Source organism: Schistocerca nitens, chromosome 9 (assembly GCF_023898315.1).
Source record: "Schistocerca nitens isolate TAMUIC-IGC-003100 chromosome 9, iqSchNite1.1, whole genome shotgun sequence".
NCBI classification, from domain to species: Eukaryota; Metazoa; Arthropoda; class Insecta; order Orthoptera; family Acrididae; genus Schistocerca; species Schistocerca nitens.
Window position 1 is genome coordinate 146859935 of NC_064622.1, and position 24401 is coordinate 146884335.

Genomic DNA, 24401 nt, shown 5'->3' on the forward strand with positions numbered 1-24401 from the left:
GGTGCACATCGCAAAGCAACGTGTTCTCCGTGGCTCGGCAACTGCATGTCGTCCACTGACAACGGCGCCGCGGCCACTCTGGTCTTGCGCACTCTGCAGGGAGCTGCCAAGGAAGGCACCTCTCCTCCAGCTGCTCGGCCACGGTGCGCCTGCACGGCTTAGAGCTTGCCACACATCTGCCCTCGCTGTTGGACAGGTAGCAGAAGGCAAGGCGCGCGTTTTTCTGCATTTTTTTCGGCGAGGACAAGCGGTTGATATGCTTGTAAGTGTAGCATATGAAGCAAGAAGGCATTCGTAGACAGGTGCTAAATTCGCAGTATGGCCGCAGGTGACGATCTTATGACGGGTGTGCAGCCACAACAGGTTGGCAGCAAAGTGAGTATCGCTAACTGAAAGCTCTCTGCTGTAGCCCCAGTGGCGCAATTGGTTAGCGCACGGTACTTATAAGGCAGTAGCCGTGAGCAATGCCGGGGTTGTGAGTTCGAGCCTCACCTGGGGCATACTTTTATTTCGTAGCAGCTGACTCTGAAAGCATCGGGACGCGAGAGTTGAGATGTATCACCTGCTTGAGACACATAAGTGTGCGTGCATTATAGTCACCGATCGCGTGTTCCTCGGTAGTATAGTGGTTAGTATCCCCGCCTGTCACGCGGGAGACCGGGGTTCGATTCCCCGCCGGGGAGGTGCGATTTTTATATCTTGAAAGTTGCACGCGTGGCCCGAAAGGACATTAACGTTGCGATCAAGGAATGTAGTTACTGCAAAATCGTAAGAAAGTCTGCGTCTTAGGAAGTGTTTCTCGCATTCTTCACACGACGTCGTCGTTTCACGACTTACAGGGGTTGCTGTTGACGCTGAATCAGCTCACCCCAGGCTTAATGATCGAGCTCGAGGCACCCAAGAAAAAGAATAATTTTAGCAGAGCGTGGTTTCGATCCACGGACCTCTGGGTTATGGGCCCAGCACGCTTCCACTGCGCCACTCTGCTGCGTGGAGCCGTCCGCGCTCTTCGGTGCGTGACATGGGACACTTGGAAAGCGTTGTCTGCGTCGGTTTCCCGCGCCTACCGTTTAATTAAGTGCGTAACATCTCTCAGCTTGACTTGTCTCGACTTTGCTCGACTGACGCTGCGCTGACGCTTGCACGAAGCGATATTTACCGCAATCGTCTCGAGATGCAGCTGCGAGATGCTCAGGATTAACATTGCACTCCACGAAGGTGGAGACATTCGAATCCACTGCCTAGCTACGCGCCCGCAACTAACAAAATGCCGACCCTGCCAGGATTCGAACCTGGAATCTTCTGATCCGTAGTCAGACGCGTTATCCGTTGCGCCACAGGGCCACTGTTTGCGTTTTCTATCACGAGGCGGGTGCACATCGCAAAGCAACGTGTTCTCCGTGGCTCGGCAACTGCATGTCGTCCACTGGCAACGGCGCCGCGGCCACTCTGGTCTTGCGCACTCTGCAGGGAGCTGCCAAGGAAGGCATCTCTCCTCCAGCTGCTCGGCCACGGTGCGCCTGCACGGCTTAGAGCTTGCCACACATCTGCCCTCGCTGTTGGACAGGTAGCAGAAGGCAAGGCGCGCGTTTTTCTGCATTTTTTTCGGCGAGGACAAGCGGTTGATATGCTTGTAAGTGTAGCATATGAAGCAAGAATCGAATGAGGCATTCGTAGACAGGTGCTAAATTCGCAGTATGGCCGCAGGTGACGATCTTATGACGGGTGTGCAGCCACAACAGGTTGGCAGCAAAGTGAGTATCGCTAACTGAAAGCTCTCTGCTGTAGCCCCAGTCGCGCTTCAGCTGTGCTACCGTGTGGACGTGTGTACTGCTGCGCTCCGATTGTGTTGTTTACATAGGTGTTCTGCTGTTGTCGTCTTTGCTGTCTGTCCGTTCATCTTCGTGTTTGTGTATCTTTGTCTGTGTTTGGCTGTTCATCACCGTTCTGTCTCTCACCGGAATTTCGGTTTTTTAACCGGAGTTTCATCCCTGTTCTGAATCATGTCTACGAACGTCAGGAAAAACACACTGGTCTTCGCTTTCGACAAGGAAACCCGTCATATCCAGCCAACGTCACTGGAAATACACGATTGGATAACTGAGGTAATTGGTGTCAACTCTGATTCCGTCCATACCATGCAGTTAGACAATGATAAATACTGTATTTTTGTTAAGTTTGAGAGCTCGGTGACGATAGATAGACTTTTAGCAAAGTGGGGTAGTGAAGTAGAATTCATTCACAGAGACGGCTCGAAGAGCAAAGTTCGGATCTGGCGAGCTGATATTGTTTACACTACCGTTCGCGTGCTTAACTTACCTATTGAAATTGATAATGATTTAATTAAGGATGCGCTTTGCAAGTATGGTGACGTTAAATCTGTTAATAATGAACGTTGGTCTCGTCACTACAAACTACAGTGTTTTAACGGAATTCGATCTGTGGAGATGGACATCAAGACCAATATTCCGTCTCATATATTTGTAAATGGCTACAAGGCGCAAATTGTGTATTCAGGTCAAGTACCGACCTGTCATGTTTGTAATGAGTCTGGCCACTTTAGACAGGATTGTCCGCGGCGGGTTTTTGTATTGAAAAGTAACCTAACGCAACGCCAGAAACTTACCCTAAACGATGTCTTGCCAAATAATGTATCAGTCCCGTTGGGTGTGGATACTGCCCCAGCAAACCACTCTGATTTATCCGTCAATGATATTACTCAATTTCCATGTTTAGATAAAAAGGCTGATCTTGATACCCCCGCATCCTCCGAATTGCAGACAAAAAAACGGCCCCATGAGATAACTGATAGCTGTTCTGACGACGAGTTGTCTGACAAATCTCACTCCGTGCGCAAACAAAAACAATGCGAGGAGGAGGTAATGCCACACCTCCAGGAAATACAGATGGAAGCTTGTAATCAATCAGAACGTAAACAGTTGGTGGGAAACTGCGAAGACGGGGATGTTTCTAGCAATAACCGCGAAACATCAGGAGGCGACACAGTTTGCACAGACGAGCAGACTTCTGACAATCACGAGAAACAATTAGTGTGTCTGGCTCAACCCTCTGTAACGGCTAGTGCTTCCCCGAACGGTACAGATCACACGACAGGACTAAGCAGTACCGGCCGTGTCTTACAGTTGGACGACCCGACAGGATCGGCGTCACAACCGACCACCACAAAACCCGTTACAGAGCCTTCGGATGCCCCACGAAGGAAGATAAAGCCGCAACCGAATGTCAATGCTCCTCGTAATCAAGCGAAGTTAAAGAGCGTGAAAGGTACCACGCAACCCCATAATGTGCGTTACGAAACTGTCAGGCACGGGTCATTGAAAGAATCTCCTGAGGAACTTCCTGATAATCAATCTTCTACTGACTCAGGAGGAAAATCTCAAACCTAGACTGCACCAATACTGTAATTTGCAACCTCTCAATGGGACGTTCTGTTCTGTCTAAATTTTCTGTGTCTCCTAAGTAATAATTTAGTAGCATGTTATTTATTCACTGTCCTCACATCCAACGAGTAATAGCGCAATGACCCAGTGTTATACTATTGCTACTGTCAACATTAATAAAATACGGTCGGCATTGAAAATAGCAGCGCTAAAAGAATTTTTATATGATTCGGGAACTGATATAGCCCTGCTGCAGGAAGTTGTCACGTCGGATTTAAATATTCCCGGGTATGTTGCTCACCTAAATGTCTCCCACGAAACTAGCGTGGGGACAGCTTTTTTAATCCGAGATGGGATTCCAGTAACGGAAGTAGAACGACTGGAATCTGGAAGGGGAATAGGGCTCAAGATTTATGACGTGTCCCTTATTAACTTGTATGCCCCTTCCGGCAGCTCACATAGATCTGACAGAACACGATTTTTTAAAGACGAGGTAATATATTTATTACGCAAAAACCCCAGTCGCCTTATAATGGGAGGTGATTTTAATTGCGTCCTCAACAGGAAAGATCAGAGTCCGAATTTTAATTATTCTGCTGAATTAAAACATCTCGTTACTAGCTTAAAGCTAAAGGATGCTTGGGAATGCAAACACCCTGCTATTGTCGAGTACACTTATGCAACATCCAATGCATGCAGTAGACTCGATAGATTCTACATTACCGAAAATCTCGAAACAGCTCTATTGAAAACAGAAACAATTCCTGTCTACTTTTCGGACCATTCCGGTGTGTTGGCCTGTATCAATTTACAAGCGCAGCCAATCCGCCGCTTCAAAAACCAGTGGAATTTAAATGTCTCGCTGTTACCAGACCGTGAATTAGAAGATCAGATAAAAGACGCATGGGCGTTGTGCCTGCGTGCTCTTCCTAGATACGCGACTACCATAGACTGGTGGACAAAAATGACAAAGCCGAAACTTAGGAAGACGATCATGCAATATAGCTTTCAGAGGGCCAGAGATCTTAAAAACACTATAGAGTTCTATTACTCAGTACTCAGAGAGCTATATGGTCAAACATCTGGTTCACATCTTCGCCTGACAGATATCAAAAAAATTAAGGCTAAATTACTTAGCATTAAGAGGCATCAACTGGAAGGACTTAAAATAAAATCCAAGGCGAAATCTGTATCAGACGACGAAACAACTTCCCTATACCACCTTCTGAAGCACGCTAAAAACAGAAGAACAATGCTTATCGACGAATTACGGACGCCGAATGGTACAAGTCTTAGGACACAGAAGGAGATTCTGAATGAGATCTATCGCTACTTCGATAAATTATATTCTGAAAATTCCAGCTGCGAGGAATCTATTGATGATTTCCTCGACTTTCTTGTGCCACAGCTGACGGATGATGACAACGTTACCTTCCTGTCGCACGTATGTAATGAGGACGTTTATGAGACTCTGTGTAACTCCCCTCTGAAAAAATCCCCGGGTCCTGATGGTCTACCAGCAGAATTTTATGTCCACTATTGGCCGATAGTGGGAGGGACAATTACAGCGATTGTAAATGAAGTTCTTCAGGGCGCAATGTTACCCTCTGAATTTAAAGAAAGTAAAATAGTCCTTATCCCCAAAACTAAAGGACACACAGATCTTACTAACTTCCGACCGATTTCGTTGCTCAATGCGGACTATAAAATAGTAGCAAGAATTCTCAACAAGAAAATTTCATCCTTAGCAAGTAGACTGATTAGTCCGTATCAACACTGCATTGCAGGTAAAACTCTGTTTCATAATTTAGCGGAATTTCGGGATATAATTGCAATCACTTCAGTCACTAACATCAAATGTGCCCTGGTTTTCCTGGATTTCCATAAAGCATTCGATCTCGTGAATCATCTCTACCTCTTCAAGACGTTAAAAAAGCTTGGTTTCCAAGAACGAGCCTTAAACGTAATAAAAAACGTGGCGACAGGAATAAACGCATGCATAGCAGTTAACAGTCAGGCTACGAGAAAATTTCAAATACGACGCGGTGTTCCTCAGGGAAGCCCCCTTTCTATGTCACTCTTTGCCATTTCACTGGACCCATTTCTTAAACGTATTCACGATAAATTAACAGGAATAACACTGTCAGGGTGCAAAACAGCTATAAAAGCTTATGCTGATGATGTAGGCGTCATAATCAGAAATAATGACGATGTAGCTACGTTAGCTGCAGTGATTCAGACTTACTGCAGTGCGTCTGGGGCAAATTCAAATGAAAAGAAAAGCAAAATTTTACATCTTAGGGGTTTTGAGCACATAAACGTAGAGTGGGCAAAGCTGGTCAGGCAGCATACGACGCTTGGTGTTACATTAACCGCATGCCCAATGAAAATGACTGCGTTGAATTGGAAAGCTGCGGCACGGAAAGTGCAGGGTGCTATAATGGAAAATTTATCACGAAACATGAATCAGATTCAGAGGATTAAGTACATCAACACGTGTATCTTAGCTACAGCATACCACACTGCTCAGCTCTTTCCACTACCCAAAATGATAGCCAGGAACATAACGTCCAGAATCACAAATTTTCTGTGGAAAGGAGAACTGTTTCGAGTAACCGCCAAAGTGGCCACCTTACATCCCAGAAATGGTGGTTTAGGTCTCATCAATATTACCAACAAAGCCTCTGCCCTCTTCGTCAAAAGGCAACTAACTATCATTAGAGAAGTACCGGAAAGTATTTCAAGCCGACTTTTTGAAATTCTCAAACCTCGCAGCCTGCAGCCTCCTATTGATGTGCAAAAAATTAACAATCGTCTCCAGCACGTGCGAGCCTTTTATATTGAACTTAGCTACTTGAGGGACGAAGTTACACGGCTGCGTCACCTAACGTCAAAAGACATTATGCGGCTCTGGCAGACATGTGAAGGAAAGAATAAAGTAGAGAGACAGTTTCCTCACATACACTGGACTGCTATCTGGCAAAACATCAATTTAAAAGTTTTATCTTCTGACATAAGAACAGCATGGTACAAAGCCGTTAATAATATCATTAGCACCAACGAAAGATTATATGAAATTGGCCTCAGTGACACCGATCTATGTCAACGATGTCGACTAGTGGACACAATTATCCACAGATACACTTGCGGCGGCAATATACATATCTGGAATTGGCTCAAAGTGCAAATAGCTCTCATTACAAGGTCTTCACCACAGTACATCTCGCTGTCAGTGCTGCACAGACCACAAGACCGTTATTTTCCAGAGACGAAGAATAATGCTGTTTATTGGCTCCTGGGAAATTATGTAACTTACGTAACTCATGACGCTGGAACTGACACCGTTACAGATTTCCAGATATACTTACAGTGCAAATACCACAAAATACGTACTTATGCGGACCACAAGAAGAAATATGGTAATATGCTACAAATTATATTTGATAGAATGGGAATAGGCTAATAACCATCAACCTAAAGCACACAGTATTGAGTGAATATATTACTATGTGCAGAAGCATTGTGTGTTTCATTTCTTATACTTTCATTTTTGTTGATTTTCCATTATGACAAAATGGTCAAAAACGACAACTGATAAAAAATAAATAAAAAAAAAAAACTTCAAAAAAAATGAAAGGAACAACAGGTAGAAGATTGAGTTATATTTTTCATTTCATGCACATGAAGGGCAATTACTTATTTCAAGAAAGAATTCTTTTCATTTAATCATGATAATATAAAAAACCATACAAAAAAAAGGAAACACAAATTACAAAAAAAAAAAAAAATTAAATACATTTTAAAAAACTGCCAAAGGCGGCAGTTGTATTTTTGGACCATAGGAGGGACAAGGTCGAAAATCAGTGATGGGTATGGTGGAGACATTGCGGCCAGGCCTCAGATTATTTTTGACCCCTGCCCGCTTTGCCTCCCCCTGCCTATTAATGATCTAAAAAAATAAAATAAAAAAAAAAAAAGTTGGTTAGAGCAAAAAAAAAAAGTGGTAAAAAAAAAAAAAAAAAAAAGAGTGGCTAGGATACCTGGCTTTCACCCAGGAGGCCCAAAAAAAAAAAAAAAAAAAAAGTCGTAGAGCATTCGACTGTAGAAAAATAAAAAAAAAGTGGTTAAGGCAAAAAAAAAAAAAAAAAAAAAAAAAAAGTGGCGCAATTGGTTAGCGCACGGTACTTATAAGGCAGTAGCCGTGAGCAATGCCGGGGTTGTGAGTTCGAGCCTCACCTGGGGCATACTTTTATTTCGTAGCAGCTGACTCTGAAAGCATCGGGACGCGAGAGTTGAGATGTATCACCTGCTTGAGACACATAAGTGTGCGTGCATTATAGTCACCGATCGCGTGTTCCTCGGTAGTATAGTGGTTAGTATCCCCGCCTGTCACGCGGGAGACCGGGGTTCGATTCCCCGCCGGGGAGGTGCGATTTTTATATCGCGAAAGTTGCACGCGTTGCCCGAAAGGACATTAACGTTGCGATCAAGGAATGTAGTTACTGCAAAATCGTAAGAAAGTCTGCGTCTTAGGAAGTGTTTCTCGCATTCTTCACACGACGTCGTCGTTTCACGACTTACAGGGGTTGCTGTTGACGCTGAACCAGCTCACCCCAGGCTTAATGATCGAGCCCGAGGCACCCAAGAAAAAGAATAATTTTAGCAGAGCGTGGTTTCGATCCACGGACCTCTGGGTTATGGGCCCAGCACGCTTCCACTGCGCCACTCTGCTGCGTGGAGCCGTCCGCGCTCTTCGGTGCGTGACATGGGACACTTGGAAAGCGTTGTCTGCGTCGGTTTCCCGCGCCTACCGTTTAATTAAGTGCGTAACATCTCTCAGCTTGACTTGTCTCGACTTTGCTCGACTGACGCTGCGCTGACGCTTGCACGAAGCGATATTTACCGCAATCGTCTCGAGATGCAGCTGCGAGATGCTCAGGATTAACATTGCACTCCACGAAGGTGGAGACATTCGAATCCACTGCCTAGCTACGCGCCCGCAACTAACAAAATGCCGACCCTGCCAGGATTCGAACCTGGAATCTTCTGATCCGTAGTCAGACGCGTTATCCGTTGCGCCACAGGGCCACTGTTTGCGTTTTCTATCACGAGGCGGGTGCACATCGCAAAGCAACGTGTTCTCCGTGGCTCGGCAACTGCATGTCGTCCACTGGCAACGGCGCCGCGGCCACTCTGGTCTTGCGCACTCTGCAGGGAGCTGCCAAGGAAGGCATCTCTCCTCCAGCTGCTCGGCCACGGTGCGCCTGCACGGCTTAGAGCTTGCCACACATCTGCCCTCGCTGTTGGACAGGTAGCAGAAGGCAAGGCGCGCGTTTTTCTGCATTTTTTTCGGCGAGGACAAGCGGTTGATATGCTTGTAAGTGTAGCATATGAAGCAAGAATCGAATGAGGCATTCGTAGACAGGTGCTAAATTCGCAGTATGGCCGCAGGTGACGATCTTATGACGGGTGTGCAGCCACAACAGGTTGGCAGCAAAGTGAGTATCGCTAACTGAAAGCTCTCTGCTGTAGCCCCAGTGGCGCAATTGGTTAGCGCACGGTACTTATAAGGCAGTAGCCGTGAGCAATGCCGGGGTTGTGAGTTCGAGCCTCACCTGGGGCATACTTTTATTTCGTAGCAGCTGACTCTGAAAGCATCGGGACGCGAGAGTTGAGATGTATCACCTGCTTGAGACACATAAGTGTGCGTGCATTATAGTCACCGATCGCGTGTTCCTCGGTAGTATAGTGGTTAGTATCCCCGCCTGTCACGCGGGAGACCGGGGTTCGATTCCCCGCCGGGGAGGTGCGATTTTTATATCTTGAAAGTTGCACGCGTGGCCCGAAAGGACATTAACGTTGCGATCAAGGAATGTAGTTACTGCAAAATCGTAAGAAAGTCTGCGTCTTAGGAAGTGTTTCTCGCATTCTTCACACGACGTCGTCGTTTCACGACTTACAGGGGTTGCTGTTGACGCTGAATCAGCTCACCCCAGGCTTAATGATCGAGCTCGAGGCACCCAAGAAAAAGAATAATTTTAGCAGAGCGTGGTTTCGATCCACGGACCTCTGGGTTATGGGCCCAGCACGCTTCCACTGCGCCACTCTGCTGCGTGGAGCCGTCCGCGCTCTTCGGTGCGTGACATGGGACACTTGGAAAGCGTTGTCTGCGTCGGTTTCCCGCGCCTACCGTTTAATTAAGTGCGTAACATCTCTCAGCTTGACTTGTCTCGACTTTGCTCGACTGACGCTGCGCTGACGCTTGCACGAAGCGATATTTACCGCAATCGTCTCGAGATGCAGCTGCGAGATGCTCAGGATTAACATTGCACTCCACGAAGGTGGAGACATTCGAATCCACTGCCTAGCTACGCGCCCGCAACTAACAAAATGCCGACCCTGCCAGGATTCGAACCTGGAATCTTCTGATCCGTAGTCAGACGCGTTATCCGTTGCGCCACAGGGCCACTGTTTGCGTTTTCTATCACGAGGCGGGTGCACATCGCAAAGCAACGTGTTCTCCGTGGCTCGGCAACTGCATGTCGTCCACTGGCAACGGCGCCGCGGCCACTCTGGTCTTGCGCACTCTGCAGGGAGCTGCCAAGGAAGGCATCTCTCCTCCAGCTGCTCGGCCACGGTGCGCCTGCACGGCTTAGAGCTTGCCACACATCTGCCCTCGCTGTTGGACAGGTAGCAGAAGGCAAGGCGCGCGTTTTTCTGCATTTTTTTCGGCGAGGACAAGCGGTTGATATGCTTGTAAGTGTAGCATATGAAGCAAGAATCGAATGAGGCATTCGTAGACAGGTGCTAAATTCGCAGTATGGCCGCAGGTGACGATCTTATGACGGGTGTGCAGCCACAACAGGTTGGCAGCAAAGTGAGTATCGCTAACTGAAAGCTCTCTGCTGTAGCCCCAGTGGCGCAATTGGTTAGCGCACGGTACTTATAAGGCAGTAGCCGTGAGCAATGCCGGGGTTGTGAGTTCGAGCCTCACCTGGGGCATACTTTTATTTCGTAGCAGCTGACTCTGAAAGCATCGGGACGCGAGAGTTGAGATGTATCACCTGCTTGAGACACATAAGTGTGCGTGCATTATAGTCACCGATCGCGTGTTCCTCGGTAGTATAGTGGTTAGTATCCCCGCCTGTCACGCGGGAGACCGGGGTTCGATTCCCCGCCGGGGAGGTGCGATTTTTATATCGCGAAAGTTGCACGCGTGGCCCGAAAGGACATTAACGTTGCGATCAAGGAATGTAGTTACTGCAAAATCGTAAGAAAGTCTGCGTCTTAGGAAGTGTTTCTCGCATTCTTCACACGACGTCGTCGTTTCACGACTTACAGGGGTTGCTGTTGACGCTGAACCAGCTCACCCCAGGCTTAATGATCGAGCCCGAGGCACCCAAGAAAAAGAATAATTTTAGCAGAGCGTGGTTTCGATCCACGGACCTCTGGGTTATTTTTTTTTTTTTTTTTTTTTTTTATTTTTTTTTTTTTTTTGTTTTTTTTACCGGGAATCGAACCCGGGCCTCCTGGGTGAAAGCCAGGTATCCTAGCCACTTTTTTTTTTATTTTTTTTTTTTTTTTTTTTAATCACTCTCCACAAGACATGGAGGCGCCGGGGCTTGAACCCGGTACCTTTCACATTCAAAGCGAACGCTCTACCAACTTTTTTTTTTTTTCCTAACCAATTGCACCACTTTTTTTTATTTTTTTTATTTTTACCACTTTTTTTTAGTTTTTTTTTTCAGTAATAGGCAGGGGGAGGCAAAGCGGGCAGGGGTCAAAAATAATCTGAGGCCTGGCCGCAATGTCTCCACCATACCCATCACTGATTTTCGACCTTGTCCCTCCTATGGTCCAAAAATACAACTGCCGCCTTTGGCAATTTTTTAAAATGTATTTAATTTTTTTTTTTTTTTGTAATTTGTGTTTCCTCTTTTTTGTATGGTTTTTTATATTATCATGATTAAATGAAAAGAATTCTTTCTTGAAATAAGTAATTGCCCTTCATGTGCATGAAATGAAAAATATAACTCATTCTTCTACCTGTTGTTCCTTTCATTTTTTTTGAAGTTTTTTTTTTATTTATTTTTTTATCAGTTGTCGTTTTTGACCATTTTGTCATAATGGAAAATCAACAAAAATGAAAGTATAAGAAATGAAACACACAATGCTTCTGCACATAGTAATATATTCACTCAATACTGTGTGCTTTAGGTTGTTGGTTATTAGCCTATTCCCATTCTATCAAATATAATTTGTAGCATATTACCATATTTCTTCTTGTGGTCCGCATAAGTACGTATGTTGTGGTATTTGCACTGTAAGTATATCTGGAAATCTGTAACGGTGTCAGTTCCAGCGTCATGAGTTACGTAAGTTACATAATTTCCCAGGAGCCAATAAACAGCATTATTCTTCGTCTCTGGAAAATAACGGTCTTGTGGTCTGTGCAGCACTGACAGCGAGATGTACTGTGGTGAAGACCTTGTAATGAGAGCTATTTGCACTTTGAGCCAATTCCAGATATGTATATTGCCGCCGCATGTGTATCTGTGGATAATTGTGTCCACTAGTCGGCATCGTTGACATAGATCGGTGTCACTGAGGCCAATTTCATATAATCTTTCGTTGGTGCTAATGATATTATTAACGGCTTTGTACCATGCTGTTCTTATGTCAGAAGATAAAACTTTTAAATTGATGTTTTGCCAGATAGCAGTCCAGTGTATGTGAGGAAACTGTCTCTCTACTTTATTCTTTCCTTCACATGTCTGCCAGAGCCGCATAATGTCTTTTGACGTTAGGTGACGTAGCCGTGTAACTTCGTCCCTCAAGTAGCTAAGTTCAATATAAAAGGCTCGCACGTGCTGGAGACGATTGTTAATTTTTTGCACATCAATAGGAGGCTGCAGGCTGCGAGGTTTGAGAATTTCAAAAAGTCGGCTTGAAATACTTTCCGGTACTTCTCTAATGATAGTTAGTTGCCTTTTGACGAAGAGGGCAGAGGCTTTGTTGGTAATATTGATTAGACCTAAACCACCATTTCTGGGATGTAAGGTGGCCACTTTGGCGGTTACTCGAAACAGTTCTCCTTTCCACAGAAAATTTGTGATTCTGGACGTTATGTTCCTGGCTATCATTTTGGGTAGTGGAAAGAGCTGAGCAGTGTGGTATGCTGTAGCTAAGATACACGTGTTGATGTACTTAATCCTCTGAATCTGATTCATGTTCCGTGATAAATTTTCCATTATAGCACCCTGCACTTTCCGTGCCGCAGCTTTCCAATTCAACGCAGTCATTTTCATTGGGCATGCGGTTAATGTAACACCAAGCGTCGTATGCTGCCTGACCAGCTTTGCCCACTCTACGTTTATGTGCTCAAAACCCCTAAGATGTAAAATTTTGCTTTTCTTTTCATTTGAATTTGCCCCAGACGCACTGCAGTAAGTCTGAATCACTGCAGCTAACGTAGCTACATCGTCATTATTTCTGATTATGACGCCTACATCATCAGCATAAGCTTTTATAGCTGTTTTGCACCCTGACAGTGTTATTCCTGTTAATTTATCGTGAATACGTTTAAGAAATGGGTCCAGTGAAATGGCAAAGAGTGACATAGAAAGGGGGCTTCCCTGAGGAACACCGCGTCGTATTTGAAATTTTCTCGTAGCCTGACTGTTAACTGCTATGCATGCGTTTATTCCTGTCGCCACGTTTTTTATTACGTTTAAGGCTCGTTCTTGGAAACCAAGCTTTTTTAACGTCTTGAAGAGGTAGAGATGATTCACGAGATCGAATGCTTTATGGAAATCCAGGAAAACCAGGGCACATTTGATGTTAGTGACTGAAGTGATTGCAATTATATCCCGAAATTCCGCTAAATTATGAAACAGAGTTTTACCTGCAATGCAGTGTTGATACGGACTAATCAGTCTACTTGCTAAGGATGAAATTTTCTTGTTGAGAATTCTTGCTACTATTTTATAGTCCGCATTGAGCAACGAAATCGGTCGGAAGTTAGTAAGATCTGTGTGTCCTTTAGTTTTGGGGATAAGGACTATTTTACTTTCTTTAAATTCAGAGGGTAACATTGCGCCCTGAAGAACTTCATTTACAATCGCTGTAATTGTCCCTCCCACTATCGGCCAATAGTGGACATAAAATTCTGCTGGTAGACCATCAGGACCCGGGGATTTTTTCAGAGGGGAGCTACACAGAGTCTCATAAACGTCCTCATTACATACGTGCGACAGGAAGGTAACGTTGTCATCATCCGTCAGCTGTGGCACAAGAAAGTCGAGGAAATCATCAATAGATTCCTCGCAGCTGGAATTTTCAGAATATAATTTATCGAAGTAGCGATAGATCTCATTCAGAATCTCCTTCTGTGTCCTAAGACTTGTACCATTCGGCGTCCGTAATTCGTCGATAAGCATTGTTCTTCTGTTTTTAGCGTGCTTCAGAAGGTGGTATAGGGAAGTTGTTTCGTCGTCTGATACAGATTTCGCCTTGGATTTTATTTTAAGTCCTTCCAGTTGATGCCTCTTAATGCTAAGTAATTTAGCCTTAATTTTTTTGATATCTGTCAGGCGAAGATGTGAACCAGATGTTTGACCATATAGCTCTCTGAGTACTGAGTAATAGAACTCTATAGTATTTTTAAGATCTCTGGCCCTCTGAAAGCTATATTGCATGATCGTCTTCCTAAGTTTCGGCTTTGTCATTTTTGTCCACCAGTCTATGGTAGTCGCGTATCTAGGAAGAGCACGCAGGCACAACGCCCATGCGTCTTTTATCTGATCTTCTAATTCACGGTCTGGTAACAGCGAGACATTTAAATTCCACTGGTTTTTGAAGCGGCGGATTGGCTGCGCTTGTAAATTGATACAGGCCAACACACCGGAATGGTCCGAAAAGTAGACAGGAATTGTTTCTGTTTTCAATAGAGCTGTTTCGAGATTTTCGGTAATGTAGAATCTATCGAGTCTACTGCATGCATTGGATGTTGCATAAGTGTACTCGACAATAGCAGGGTGTTTGCATTCCCAAGCATCCTTTAGCTTTAAGCTAGTAACGAGATGTTTTAATTCAGCAGAATAATTAAAATTCGGACTCTGATCTTTCCTGTTGAGGACGCAATTAAAATCACCTCCCATTATAAGGCGACTGGGGTTTTTGCGTAATAAATATATTACCTCGTCTTTAAAAAATCGTGTTCTGTCAGATCTATGTGAGCTGCCGGAAGGGGCATACAAGTTAATAAGGGACACGTCATAAATCTTGAGCCCTATTCCCCTTCCAGATTCCAGTCGTTCTACTTCCGTTACTGGAATCCCATCTCGGATTAAAAAAGCTGTCCCCACGCTAGTTTCGTGGGAGACATTTAGGTGAGCAACATACCCGGGAATATTTAAATCCGACGTGACAACTTCCTGCAGCAGGGCTATATCAGTTCCCGAATCATATAAAAATTCTTTTAGCGCTGCTATTTTCAATGCCGACCGTATTTTATTAATGTTGACAGTAGCAATAGTATAACACTGGGTCATTGCGCTATTACTCGTTGGATGTGAGGACAGTGAATAAATAACATGCTACTAAATTATTACTTAGGAGACACAGAAAATTTAGACAGAACAGAACGTCCCATTGAGAGGTTGCAAATTACAGTATTGGTGCAGTCTAGGTTTGAGATTTTCCTCCTGAGTCAGTAGAAGATTGATTATCAGGAAGTTCCTCAGGAGATTCTTTCAATGACCCGTGCCTGACAGTTTCGTAACGCACATTATGGGGTTGCGTGGTACCTTTCGCGCTCTTTAACTTCGCTTGATTACGAGGAGCATTGACATTCGGTTGCGGCTTTATCTTCCTTCGTGGGGCATCCGAAGGCTCTGTAACGGGTTTTGTGGTGGTCGGTTGTGACGCCGATCCTGTCGGGTCGTCCAACTGTAAGACACGGCCGGTACTGCTTAGTCCTGTCGTGGGATCTGTACCGTTCGGGGAAGCACTAGCCGTTACAGAGGGTTGAGCCAGACACACTAATTGTTTCTCGTGATTGTCAGAAGTCTGCTCGTCTGTGCAAACTGTGTCGCCTCCTGATGTTTCGCGGTTATTGCTAGAAACATCCCCGTCTTCGCAGTTTCCCACCAAATGTTTACGTTCTGATTGATTACAAGCTTCCATCTGTATTTCCTGGAGGTGTGGCATTACCTCCTCCTCGCATTGTTTTTGTTTGCGCACGGAGTGAGATTTGTCAGACAACTCGTCGTCAGAACAGCTATCAGTTATCTCATGGGGCCGTTTTTTTGTCTGCAATTCGGAGGATGCGGGGGTATCAAGATCAGCCTTTTTATCTAAACATGGAAATTGAGTAATATCATTGACGGATAAATCAGAGTGGTTTGCTTGGGCAGTATCCACACCCAACGGGACTGATACATTATTTGGCAAGACATCGTTTAGGGTAAGTTTCTGGCGTTGCGTTAGGTTACTTTTCAATACAAAAACCCGCCGCGGACAATCCTGTCTAAAGTGGCCAGACTCATTACAAACATGACAGGTCGGTACTTGACCTGAATACACAATTTGCGCCTTGTAGCCATTTACAAATATATGAGACGGAATATTGGTCTTGATGTCCATCTCCACAGATCGAATTCCGTTAAAACACTGTAGTTTGTAGTGACGAGACCAACGTTCATTATTAACAGATTTAACGTCACCATACTTGCAAAGCGCATCCTTAATTAAATCATTATCAATTTCAATAGGTAAGTTAAGCACGCGAACGGTAGTGTAAACAATATCAGCTCGCCAGATCCGAACTTTGCTCTTCGAGCCGTCTCTGTGAATGAATTCTACTTCACTACCCCACTTTGCTAAAAGTCTATCTATCGTCACCGAGCTCTCAAACTTAACAAAAATACAGTATTTATCATTGTCTAACTGCATGGTATGGACGGAATCAGAGTTGACACCAATTACCTCAGTTATCCAATCGTGTATTTCCAGTGACGTTGGCTGGATATGACGGGTTTCCTTGTCGAAAGCGAAGACCAGTGTGTTTTTCCTGACGTTCGTAGACATGATTCAGAACAGGGATGAAACTCCGGTTAAAAAACCGAAATTCCGGTGGGAGACAGAACGGTGATGAACAGCCAAACACTGACAAAGATACACAAACACGAAGATGAACGGACAGACAGCAAAGACGACAACAGCAGAACACCTATGTAAACAACACAATCGGAGCGCAGCAGTACACACGTCCACACGGTAGCACAGCTGAAGCGCGACTATGGGTTATGGGCCCAGCACGCTTCCACTGCGCCACTCTGCTGCGTGGAGCCGTCCGCGCTCTTCGGTGCGTGACATGGGACACTTGGAAAGCGTTGTCTGCGTCGGTTTCCCGCGCCTACCGTTTAATTAAGTGCGTAACATCTCTCAGCTTGACTTGTCTCGACTTTGCTCGACTGACGCTGCGCTGACGCTTGCACGAAGCGATATTTACCGCAATCGTCTCGAGATGCAGCTGCGAGATGCTCAGGATTAACATTGCACTCCACGAAGGTGGAGACATTCGAATCCACTGCCTAGCTACGCGCCCGCAACTAACAAAATGCCGACCCTGCCAGGATTCGAACCTGGAATCTTCTGATCCGTAGTCAGACGCGTTATCCGTTGCGCCACAGGGCCACTGTTTGCGTTTTCTATCACGAGGCGGGTGCACATCGCAAAGCAACGTGTTCTCCGTGGCTCGGCAACTGCATGTCGTCCACTGGCAACGGCGCCGCGGCCACTCTGGTCTTGCGCACTCTGCAGGGAGCTGCCAAGGAAGGCATCTCTCCTCCAGCTGCTCGGCCACGGTGCGCCTGCACGGATTAGAGCTTGCCACACATCTGCCCTCGCTGTTGGACAGGTAGCAGAAGGCAAGGCGCGCGTTTTTCTGCATTTTTTTCGGCGAGGACAAGCGGTTGATATGCTTGTAAGTGTAGCATATGAAGCAAGAATCGAATGAGGCATTCGTAGACAGGTGCTAAATTCGCAGTATGGCCGCAGGTGACGATCTTATGACGGGTGTGCAGCCACAACAGGTTGGCAGCAAAGTGAGTATCGCTAACTGAAAGCTCTCTGCTGTAGCCCCAGTGGCGCAATTGGTTAGCGCACGGTACTTATAAGGCAGTAGCCGTGAGCAATGCCGGGGTTGTGAGTTCGAGCCTCACCTGGGGCATACTTTTATTTCGTAGCAGCTGACTCTGAAAGCATCGGGACGCGAGAGTTGAGATGTATCACCTGCTTGAGACACATAAGTGTGCGTGCATTATAGTCACCGATCGCGTGTTCCTCGGTAGTATAGTGGTTAGTATCCCCGCCTGTCACGCGGGAGACCGGGGTTCGATTCCCCGCCGGGGAGGTGCGATTTTTATATCTTGAAAGTTGCACGCGTGGCCCGAAAGGACATTAACGTTGCGATCAAGGAATGTAGTTACTGCAAAATCGTAAGAAAGTCTGCGTCTTAGGAAGTGTTTCTCGCATTCTTCACACGACGTCGTCGTTTCACGACTTACAGGGGTTGCTGTTGACGCTGAATCAGCTCACCCCAGGCTTAATGATCGAGCTCGAGGCACCCAAGAAAAAGAATAATTTTAGCAGAGCGTGGTTTCGATCCACGGACCTCTGGGTTATGGGCCCAGCACGCTTCCACTGCGCCACTCTGCTGCGTGGAGCCGTCCGCGCTCTTCGGTGCGTGACATGGGACACTTGGAAAGCGTTGTCTGCGTCGGTTTCCCGCGCCTACCGTTTAATTAAGTGCGTAACATCTCTCAGCTTGACTTGTCTCGACTTTGCTCGACTGACGCTGCGCTGACGCTTGCACGAAGCGATATTTACCGCAATCGTCTCGAGATGCAGCTGCGAGATGCTCAGGATTAACATTGCACTCCACGAAGGTGGAGACATTCGAATCCACTGCCTAGCTACGCGCCCGCAACTAACAAAATGCCGACCCTGCCAGGATTCGAACCTGGAATCTTCTGATCCGTAGTCAGACGCGTTATCCGTTGCGCCACAGGGCCACTGTTTGCGTTTTCTATCACGAGGCGGGTGCACATCGCAAAGCAACGTGTTCTCCGTGGCTCGGCAACTGCATGTCGTCCACTGGCAACGGCGCCGCGGCCACTCTGGTCTTGCGCACTCTGCAGGGAGCTGCCAAGGAAGGCATCTCTCCTCCAGCTGCTCGGCCACGGTGCGCCTGCACGGCTTAGAGCTTGCCACACATCTGCCCTCGCTGTTGGACAGGTAGCAGAAGGCAAGGCGCGCGTTTTTCTGCATTTTTTTCGGCGAGGACAAGCGGTTGATATGCTTGTAAGTGTAGCATATGAAGCAAGAATCGAATGAGGCATTCGTAGACAGGTGCTAAATTCGCAGTATGGCCGCAGGTGACGATCTTATGACGGGTGTGCAGCCACAACAGGTTGGCAGCAAAGTGAGTATCGCTAACTGAAAGCTCTCTGCTGTAGCCCCAGTGGCGCAATTGGTTAGCGCACGGTACTTATAAGGCAGTAGCCGTGAGCAATGCCGGGGTTGTGAGTTCGAGCCTCACCTGGGGCATACTTTTATTTCGTAGCAGCTGACTCTGAAAGCATCGGGACGCGAGAGTTGAGATGTATCACCTGCTTGAGACACATAAGTGTGCGTGCATTATAGTCACCGATCGCGTGTTCCTCGGTAGTATAGTGGTTAGTATCCCCGCCTGTCACGCGGGAGACCGGGGTTCGATTCCCCGCCGGGGAGGTGCGATTTTTATATCTTGAAAGTTGCACGCGTGGCCCGAAAGGACATTAACGTTGCGATCAAGGAATGTAGTTACTGCAAAATCGTAAGAAAGTCTGCGTCTTAGGAAGTGTTTCTCGCATTCTTCACACGACGTCGTCGTTTCACGACTTACAGGGGTTGCTGTTGACGCTGAATCAGCTCACCCCAGGCTTAATGATCGAGCTCGAGGCACCCAAGAAAAAGAATAATTTTAGCAGAGCGTGGTTTCGATCCACGGACCTCTGGGTTATGGGCCCAGCACGCTTCCACTGCGCCACTCTGCTGCGTGGAGCCGTCCGCGCTCTTCGGTGCGTGACATGGGACACTTGGAAAGCGTTGTCTGCGTCGGTTTCCCGCGCCTACCGTTTAATTAAGTGCGTAACATCTCTCAGCTTGACTTGTCTCGACTTTGCTCGACTGACGCTGCGCTGACGCTTGCACGAAGCGATATTTACCGCAATCGTCTCGAGATGCAGCTGCGAGATGCTCAGGATTAACATTGCACTCCACGAAGGTGGAGACATTCGAATCCACTGCCTAGCTACGCGCCCGCAACTAACAAAATGCCGACCCTGCCAGGATTCGAACCTGGAATCTTCTGATCCGTAGTCAGACGCGTTATCCGTTGCGCCACAGGGCCACTGTTTGCGTTTTCTATCACGAGGCGGGTGCACATCGCAAAGCAACGTGTTCTCCGTGGCTCGGCAACTGCATGTCGTCCACTGGCAACGGCGCCGCGGCCACTCTGGTCTTGCGCACTCTGCAGGGAGCTGCCAAGGAAGGCATCTCTCCTCCAGCTGCTCGGCCACGGTGCGCCTGCACGGCTTAGAGCTTGCCACACATCTGCCCTCGCTGTTGGACAGGTAGCAGAAGGCAAGGCGCGCGTTTTTCTGCATTTTTTTCGGCGAGGACAAGCGGTTGATATGCTTGTAAGTGTAGCATATGAAGCAAGAATCGAATGAGGCATTCGTAGACAGGTGCTAAATTCGCAGTATGGCCGCAGGTGACGATCTTATGACGGGTGTGCAGCCACAACAGGTTGGCAGCAAAGTGAGTATCGCTAACTGAAAGCTCTCTGCTGTAGCCCCAGTGGCGCAATTGGTTAGCGCACGGTACTTATAAGGCAGTAGCCGTGAGCAATGCCGGGGTTGTGAGTTCGAGCCTCACCTGGGGCATACTTTTATTTCGTAGCAGCTGACTCTGAAAGCATCGGGACGCGAGAGTTGAGATGTATCACCTGCTTGAGACACATAAGTGTGCGTGCATTATAGTCACCGATCGCGTGTTCCTCGGTAGTATAGTGGTTAGTATCCCCGCCTGTCACGCGGGAGACCGGGGTTCGATTCCCCGCCGGGGAGGTGCGATTTTTATATCTTGAAAGTTGCACGCGTGGCCCGAAAGGACATTAACGTTGCGATCAAGGAATGTAGTTACTGCAAAATCGTAAGAAAGTCTGCGTCTTAGGAAGTGTTTCTCGCATTCTTCACACGACGTCGTCGTTTCACGACTTACAGGGGTTGCTGTTGACGCTGAATCAGCTCACCCCAGGCTTAATGATCGAGCTCGAGGCACCCAAGAAAAAGAATAATTTTAGCAGAGCGTGGTTTCGATCCACGGACCTCTGGGTTATGGGCCCAGCACGCTTCCACTGCGCCACTCTGCTGCGTGGAGCCGTCCGCGCTCTTCGGTGCGTGACATGGGACACTTGGAAAGCGTTGTCTGCGTCGGTTTCCCGCGCCTACCGTTTAATTAAGTGCGTAACATCTCTCAGCTTGACTTGTCTCGACTTTGCTCGACTGACGCTGCGCTGACGCTTGCACGAAGCGATATTTACCGCAATCGTCTCGAGATGCAGCTGCGAGATGCTCAGGATTAACATTGCACTCCACGAAGGTGGAGACATTCGAATCCACTGCCTAGCTACGCGCCCGCAACTAACAAAATGCCGACCCTGCCAGGATTCGAACCTGGAATCTTCTGATCCGTAGTCAGACGCGTTATCCGTTGCGCCACAGGGCCACTGTTTGCGTTTTCTATCACGAGGCGGGTGCACATCGCAAAGCAACGTGTTCTCCGTGGCTCGGCAACTGCATGTCGTCCACTGGCAACGGCGCCGCGGCCACTCTGGTCTTGCGCACTCTGCAGGGAGCTGCCAAGGAAGGCATCTCTCCTCCAGCTGCTCGGCCACGGTGCGCCTGCACGGCTTAGAGCTTGCCACACATCTGCCCTCGCTGTTGGACAGGTAGCAGAAGGCAAGGCGCGCGTTTTTCTGCATTTTTTTCGGCGAGGACAAGCGGTTGATATGCTTGTAAGTGTAGCATATGAAGCAAGAATCGAATGAGGCATTCGTAGACAGGTGCTAAATTCGCAGTATGGCCGCAGGTGACGATCTTATGACGGGTGTGCAGCCACAACAGGTTGGCAGCAAAGTGAGTATCGCTAACTGAAAGCTCTCTGCTGTATCCCCAGTGGCGCAATTGGTTAGCGCACGGTACTTATAAGGCAGTAGCCGTGAGCAATGCCGGGGTTGTGAGTTCGAGCCTCACCTGGGGCATACTTTTATTTCGTAGCAGCTGACTCTGAAAGCATCGGGACGCGAGAGTTGAGATGTATCACCTGCTTGAGACACATAAGTGTGCGTGCATTATAGTCACCGATCGCGTGTTCCTCGGTAGTATAGTGGTTAGTATCCCCGCCTGTCACGCGGGAGACCGGGGTTCGATTCCCCGCCGGGGAGGTGCGATTTTTATATCGCGAAAGTTGCACGCGTGGCCCGAAAGGACATTAACGTTGCGATCAAGGAATGTAGTTACTGCAAAATCGTAAGAAAGTCTGCGTCTTAGGAAGTGTTTCTCGCATTCTTCACACGACGTCGTCGTTTCACGACTTACAGGGGTTGCTGTTGACGCTGAACCAGCTCACCCCAGGCTTAATGATCGAGCCCGAGGCACCCAAGAAAAAGAATAATTTTAGCAGAGCGTGGTTTCGATCCACGGACCTCTGGGTTATGGGCCCAGCACGCTTCCACTGCGCCACTCTGCTGCGTGGAGCCGTCCGCGCTCTTCGGTGCGTGACATGGGACACTTGGAAAGCGTTGTCTGCGTCGGTTTCCCGCACCTACCGTTTAATTAAGTGCGTAACATCTCTCAGCTTGACTTGTCTCGACTTTGCTCGACTGACGCTGCGCTGACGCTTGCACGAAGCGATATTTACCGCAATCGTCTCGAGATGCAGCTGCGAGATGCTCAGGATTAACATTGCACTCCACGAAGGTGGAGACATTCGAATCCACTGCCTAGCTACGCGCCCGCAACTAACAAAATGCCGACCCTGCCAGGATTCGAACCTGGAATCTTCTGATCCGTAGTCAGACGCGTTATCCGTTGCGCCACAGGGCCACTGTTTGCGTTTTCTATCACGAGGCGGGTGCACATCGCAAAGCAACGTGTTCTCCGTGGCTCGGCAACTGCATGTCGTCCACTGGCAACGGCGCCGCGGCCACTCTGGTCTTGCGCACTCTGCAGGGAGCTGCAAAGGAAGGCATCTCTCCTCCAGCTGCTCGGCCACGGTGCGCCTGCACGGCTTAGAGCTTGCCACACATCTGCCCTCGCTGTTGGACAGGTAGCAGAAGGCAAGGCGCGCGTTTTTCTGCATTTTTTTCGGCGAGGACAAGCGGTTGATATGCTTGTAAGTGTAGCATATGAAGCAAGAATCGAATGAGGCATTCGTAGACAGGTGCTAAATTCGCAGTATGGCCGCAGGTGACGATCTTATGACGGGTGTGCAGCCACAACAGGTTGGCAGCAAAGTGAGTATCGCTAACTGAAAGCTCTCTGCTGTATCCCCAGTGGCGCAATTGGTTAGCGCACGGTACTTATAAGGCAGTAGCCGTGAGCAATGCCGGGGTTGTGAGTTCGAGCCTCACCTGGGGCATACTTTTATTTCGTAGCAGCTGACTCTGAAAGCATCGGGACGCGAGAGTTGAGATGTATCACCTGCTTGAGACACATAAGTGTGCGTGCATTATAGTCACCGATCGCGTGTTCCTCGGTAGTATAGTGGTTAGTATCCCCGCCTGTCACGCGGGAGACCGGGGTTCGATTCCCCGCCGGGGAGGTGCGATTTTTATATCGCGAAAGTTGCACGCGTGGCCCGAAAGGACATTAACGTTGCGATCAAGGAATGTAGTTACTGCAAAATCGTAAGAAAGTCTGCGTCTTAGGAAGTGTTTCTCGCATTCTTCACACGACGTCGTCGTTTCACGACTTACAGGGGTTGCTGTTGACGCTGAACCAGCTCACCCCAGGCTTAATGATCGAGCCCGAGGCACCCAAGAAAAAGAATAATTTTAGCAGAGCGTGGTTTCGATCCACGGACCTCTGGGTTATGGGCCCAGCACGCTTCCACTGCGCCACTCTGCTGCGTGGAGCCGTCCGCGCTCTTCGGTGCGTGACATGGGACACTTGGAAAGCGTTGTCTGCGTCGGTTTCCCGCACCTACCGTTTAATTAAGTGCGTAACATCTCTCAGCTTGACTTGTCTCGACTTTGCTCGACTGACGCTGCGCTGACGCTTGCACGAAGCGATATTTACCGCAATCGTCTCGAGATGCAGCTGCGAGATGCTCAGGATTAACATTGCACTCCACGAAGGTGGAGACATTCGAATCCACTGCCTAGCTACGCGCCCGCAACTAACAAAATGCCGACCCTGCCAGGATTCGAACCTGGAATCTTCTGATCCGTAGTCAGACGCGTTATCCGTTGCGCCACAGGGCCACTGTTTGCGTTTTCTATCACGAGGCGGGTGCACATCGCAAAGCAACGTGTTCTCCGTGGCTCGGCAACTGCATGTCGTCCACTGGCAACGGCGCCGCGGCCACTCTGGTCTTGCGCACTCTGCAGGGAGCTGCCAAGGAAGGCATCTCTCCTCCAGCTGCTCGGCCACGGTGCGCCTGCACGGCTTAGAGCTTGCCACACATCTGCCCTCGCTGTTGGACAGGTAGCAGAAGGCAAGGCGCGCGTTTTTCTGCATTTTTTTCGGCGAGGACAAGCGGTTGATATGCTTGTAAGTGTAGCATATGAAGCAAGAATCGAATGAGGCATTCGTAGACAGGTGCTAAATTCGCAGTATGGCCGCAGGTGACGATCTTATGACGGGTGTGCAGCCACAACAGGTTGGCAGC

The 24401-nt window shown here is 47.9% G+C and overlaps 34 non-coding genes across 34 annotated transcripts; 17 read left to right on the forward strand and 17 right to left on the reverse strand.

Moving 5' to 3' along the window:
* The first annotated feature begins 408 nt into the window (after positions 1 to 408).
* Positions 409 to 500, forward strand: Trnai-uau (transfer RNA isoleucine (anticodon UAU)). The gene is given in 2 exon segments: positions 409 to 446; positions 465 to 500. It is a non-coding gene; the product is annotated as a tRNA-Ile (tRNA).
* A 111-nt stretch (positions 501 to 611) lies between these two features.
* Trnad-guc (transfer RNA aspartic acid (anticodon GUC)) lies at positions 612 to 683 on the forward strand. Its single transcript has one exon. It is a non-coding gene; the product is annotated as a tRNA-Asp (tRNA).
* A 233-nt stretch (positions 684 to 916) lies between these two features.
* Positions 917 to 988, reverse strand: Trnam-cau (transfer RNA methionine (anticodon CAU)). Its single transcript has one exon. It is a non-coding gene; the product is annotated as a tRNA-Met (tRNA).
* A 283-nt stretch (positions 989 to 1271) lies between these two features.
* On the reverse strand, positions 1272 to 1344 carry Trnar-acg (transfer RNA arginine (anticodon ACG)). The gene has a single exon. It is a non-coding gene; the product is annotated as a tRNA-Arg (tRNA).
* A 6412-nt stretch (positions 1345 to 7756) lies between these two features.
* Trnad-guc (transfer RNA aspartic acid (anticodon GUC)) lies at positions 7757 to 7828 on the forward strand. Its single transcript has one exon. It is a non-coding gene; the product is annotated as a tRNA-Asp (tRNA).
* A 233-nt stretch (positions 7829 to 8061) lies between these two features.
* Trnam-cau (transfer RNA methionine (anticodon CAU)) lies at positions 8062 to 8133 on the reverse strand. The gene has a single exon. It is a non-coding gene; the product is annotated as a tRNA-Met (tRNA).
* Positions 8134 to 8416: 283 nt separating this feature from the next.
* On the reverse strand, positions 8417 to 8489 carry Trnar-acg (transfer RNA arginine (anticodon ACG)). Its single transcript has one exon. It is a non-coding gene; the product is annotated as a tRNA-Arg (tRNA).
* A 443-nt stretch (positions 8490 to 8932) lies between these two features.
* Positions 8933 to 9024, forward strand: Trnai-uau (transfer RNA isoleucine (anticodon UAU)). Its single transcript is given in 2 exon segments — positions 8933 to 8970; positions 8989 to 9024. It is a non-coding gene; the product is annotated as a tRNA-Ile (tRNA).
* A 111-nt stretch (positions 9025 to 9135) lies between these two features.
* Trnad-guc (transfer RNA aspartic acid (anticodon GUC)) lies at positions 9136 to 9207 on the forward strand. The gene has a single exon. It is a non-coding gene; the product is annotated as a tRNA-Asp (tRNA).
* Positions 9208 to 9440: 233 nt separating this feature from the next.
* On the reverse strand, positions 9441 to 9512 carry Trnam-cau (transfer RNA methionine (anticodon CAU)). The gene has a single exon. It is a non-coding gene; the product is annotated as a tRNA-Met (tRNA).
* A 283-nt stretch (positions 9513 to 9795) lies between these two features.
* On the reverse strand, positions 9796 to 9868 carry Trnar-acg (transfer RNA arginine (anticodon ACG)). Its single transcript has one exon. It is a non-coding gene; the product is annotated as a tRNA-Arg (tRNA).
* A 443-nt stretch (positions 9869 to 10311) lies between these two features.
* Trnai-uau (transfer RNA isoleucine (anticodon UAU)) lies at positions 10312 to 10403 on the forward strand. The gene is given in 2 exon segments: positions 10312 to 10349; positions 10368 to 10403. It is a non-coding gene; the product is annotated as a tRNA-Ile (tRNA).
* A 111-nt stretch (positions 10404 to 10514) lies between these two features.
* On the forward strand, positions 10515 to 10586 carry Trnad-guc (transfer RNA aspartic acid (anticodon GUC)). Its single transcript has one exon. It is a non-coding gene; the product is annotated as a tRNA-Asp (tRNA).
* A 6440-nt stretch (positions 10587 to 17026) lies between these two features.
* On the reverse strand, positions 17027 to 17099 carry Trnar-acg (transfer RNA arginine (anticodon ACG)). The gene has a single exon. It is a non-coding gene; the product is annotated as a tRNA-Arg (tRNA).
* A 443-nt stretch (positions 17100 to 17542) lies between these two features.
* On the forward strand, positions 17543 to 17634 carry Trnai-uau (transfer RNA isoleucine (anticodon UAU)). Its single transcript is given in 2 exon segments — positions 17543 to 17580; positions 17599 to 17634. It is a non-coding gene; the product is annotated as a tRNA-Ile (tRNA).
* Positions 17635 to 17745: 111 nt separating this feature from the next.
* Trnad-guc (transfer RNA aspartic acid (anticodon GUC)) lies at positions 17746 to 17817 on the forward strand. The gene has a single exon. It is a non-coding gene; the product is annotated as a tRNA-Asp (tRNA).
* Positions 17818 to 18050: 233 nt separating this feature from the next.
* Positions 18051 to 18122, reverse strand: Trnam-cau (transfer RNA methionine (anticodon CAU)). The gene has a single exon. It is a non-coding gene; the product is annotated as a tRNA-Met (tRNA).
* Positions 18123 to 18405: 283 nt separating this feature from the next.
* Trnar-acg (transfer RNA arginine (anticodon ACG)) lies at positions 18406 to 18478 on the reverse strand. The gene has a single exon. It is a non-coding gene; the product is annotated as a tRNA-Arg (tRNA).
* A 443-nt stretch (positions 18479 to 18921) lies between these two features.
* Trnai-uau (transfer RNA isoleucine (anticodon UAU)) lies at positions 18922 to 19013 on the forward strand. Its single transcript is given in 2 exon segments — positions 18922 to 18959; positions 18978 to 19013. It is a non-coding gene; the product is annotated as a tRNA-Ile (tRNA).
* A 111-nt stretch (positions 19014 to 19124) lies between these two features.
* On the forward strand, positions 19125 to 19196 carry Trnad-guc (transfer RNA aspartic acid (anticodon GUC)). The gene has a single exon. It is a non-coding gene; the product is annotated as a tRNA-Asp (tRNA).
* Positions 19197 to 19429: 233 nt separating this feature from the next.
* On the reverse strand, positions 19430 to 19501 carry Trnam-cau (transfer RNA methionine (anticodon CAU)). Its single transcript has one exon. It is a non-coding gene; the product is annotated as a tRNA-Met (tRNA).
* A 283-nt stretch (positions 19502 to 19784) lies between these two features.
* Trnar-acg (transfer RNA arginine (anticodon ACG)) lies at positions 19785 to 19857 on the reverse strand. Its single transcript has one exon. It is a non-coding gene; the product is annotated as a tRNA-Arg (tRNA).
* Positions 19858 to 20300: 443 nt separating this feature from the next.
* Positions 20301 to 20392, forward strand: Trnai-uau (transfer RNA isoleucine (anticodon UAU)). Its single transcript is given in 2 exon segments — positions 20301 to 20338; positions 20357 to 20392. It is a non-coding gene; the product is annotated as a tRNA-Ile (tRNA).
* Positions 20393 to 20503: 111 nt separating this feature from the next.
* Trnad-guc (transfer RNA aspartic acid (anticodon GUC)) lies at positions 20504 to 20575 on the forward strand. The gene has a single exon. It is a non-coding gene; the product is annotated as a tRNA-Asp (tRNA).
* A 233-nt stretch (positions 20576 to 20808) lies between these two features.
* Trnam-cau (transfer RNA methionine (anticodon CAU)) lies at positions 20809 to 20880 on the reverse strand. The gene has a single exon. It is a non-coding gene; the product is annotated as a tRNA-Met (tRNA).
* A 283-nt stretch (positions 20881 to 21163) lies between these two features.
* Positions 21164 to 21236, reverse strand: Trnar-acg (transfer RNA arginine (anticodon ACG)). Its single transcript has one exon. It is a non-coding gene; the product is annotated as a tRNA-Arg (tRNA).
* A 443-nt stretch (positions 21237 to 21679) lies between these two features.
* Trnai-uau (transfer RNA isoleucine (anticodon UAU)) lies at positions 21680 to 21771 on the forward strand. The gene is given in 2 exon segments: positions 21680 to 21717; positions 21736 to 21771. It is a non-coding gene; the product is annotated as a tRNA-Ile (tRNA).
* A 111-nt stretch (positions 21772 to 21882) lies between these two features.
* Positions 21883 to 21954, forward strand: Trnad-guc (transfer RNA aspartic acid (anticodon GUC)). Its single transcript has one exon. It is a non-coding gene; the product is annotated as a tRNA-Asp (tRNA).
* A 233-nt stretch (positions 21955 to 22187) lies between these two features.
* On the reverse strand, positions 22188 to 22259 carry Trnam-cau (transfer RNA methionine (anticodon CAU)). The gene has a single exon. It is a non-coding gene; the product is annotated as a tRNA-Met (tRNA).
* A 283-nt stretch (positions 22260 to 22542) lies between these two features.
* Trnar-acg (transfer RNA arginine (anticodon ACG)) lies at positions 22543 to 22615 on the reverse strand. The gene has a single exon. It is a non-coding gene; the product is annotated as a tRNA-Arg (tRNA).
* Positions 22616 to 23058: 443 nt separating this feature from the next.
* Positions 23059 to 23150, forward strand: Trnai-uau (transfer RNA isoleucine (anticodon UAU)). The gene is given in 2 exon segments: positions 23059 to 23096; positions 23115 to 23150. It is a non-coding gene; the product is annotated as a tRNA-Ile (tRNA).
* Positions 23151 to 23261: 111 nt separating this feature from the next.
* On the forward strand, positions 23262 to 23333 carry Trnad-guc (transfer RNA aspartic acid (anticodon GUC)). The gene has a single exon. It is a non-coding gene; the product is annotated as a tRNA-Asp (tRNA).
* A 233-nt stretch (positions 23334 to 23566) lies between these two features.
* Positions 23567 to 23638, reverse strand: Trnam-cau (transfer RNA methionine (anticodon CAU)). The gene has a single exon. It is a non-coding gene; the product is annotated as a tRNA-Met (tRNA).
* Positions 23639 to 23921: 283 nt separating this feature from the next.
* Positions 23922 to 23994, reverse strand: Trnar-acg (transfer RNA arginine (anticodon ACG)). Its single transcript has one exon. It is a non-coding gene; the product is annotated as a tRNA-Arg (tRNA).
* Between the last annotated feature and the right edge of the window lie 407 nt (positions 23995 to 24401).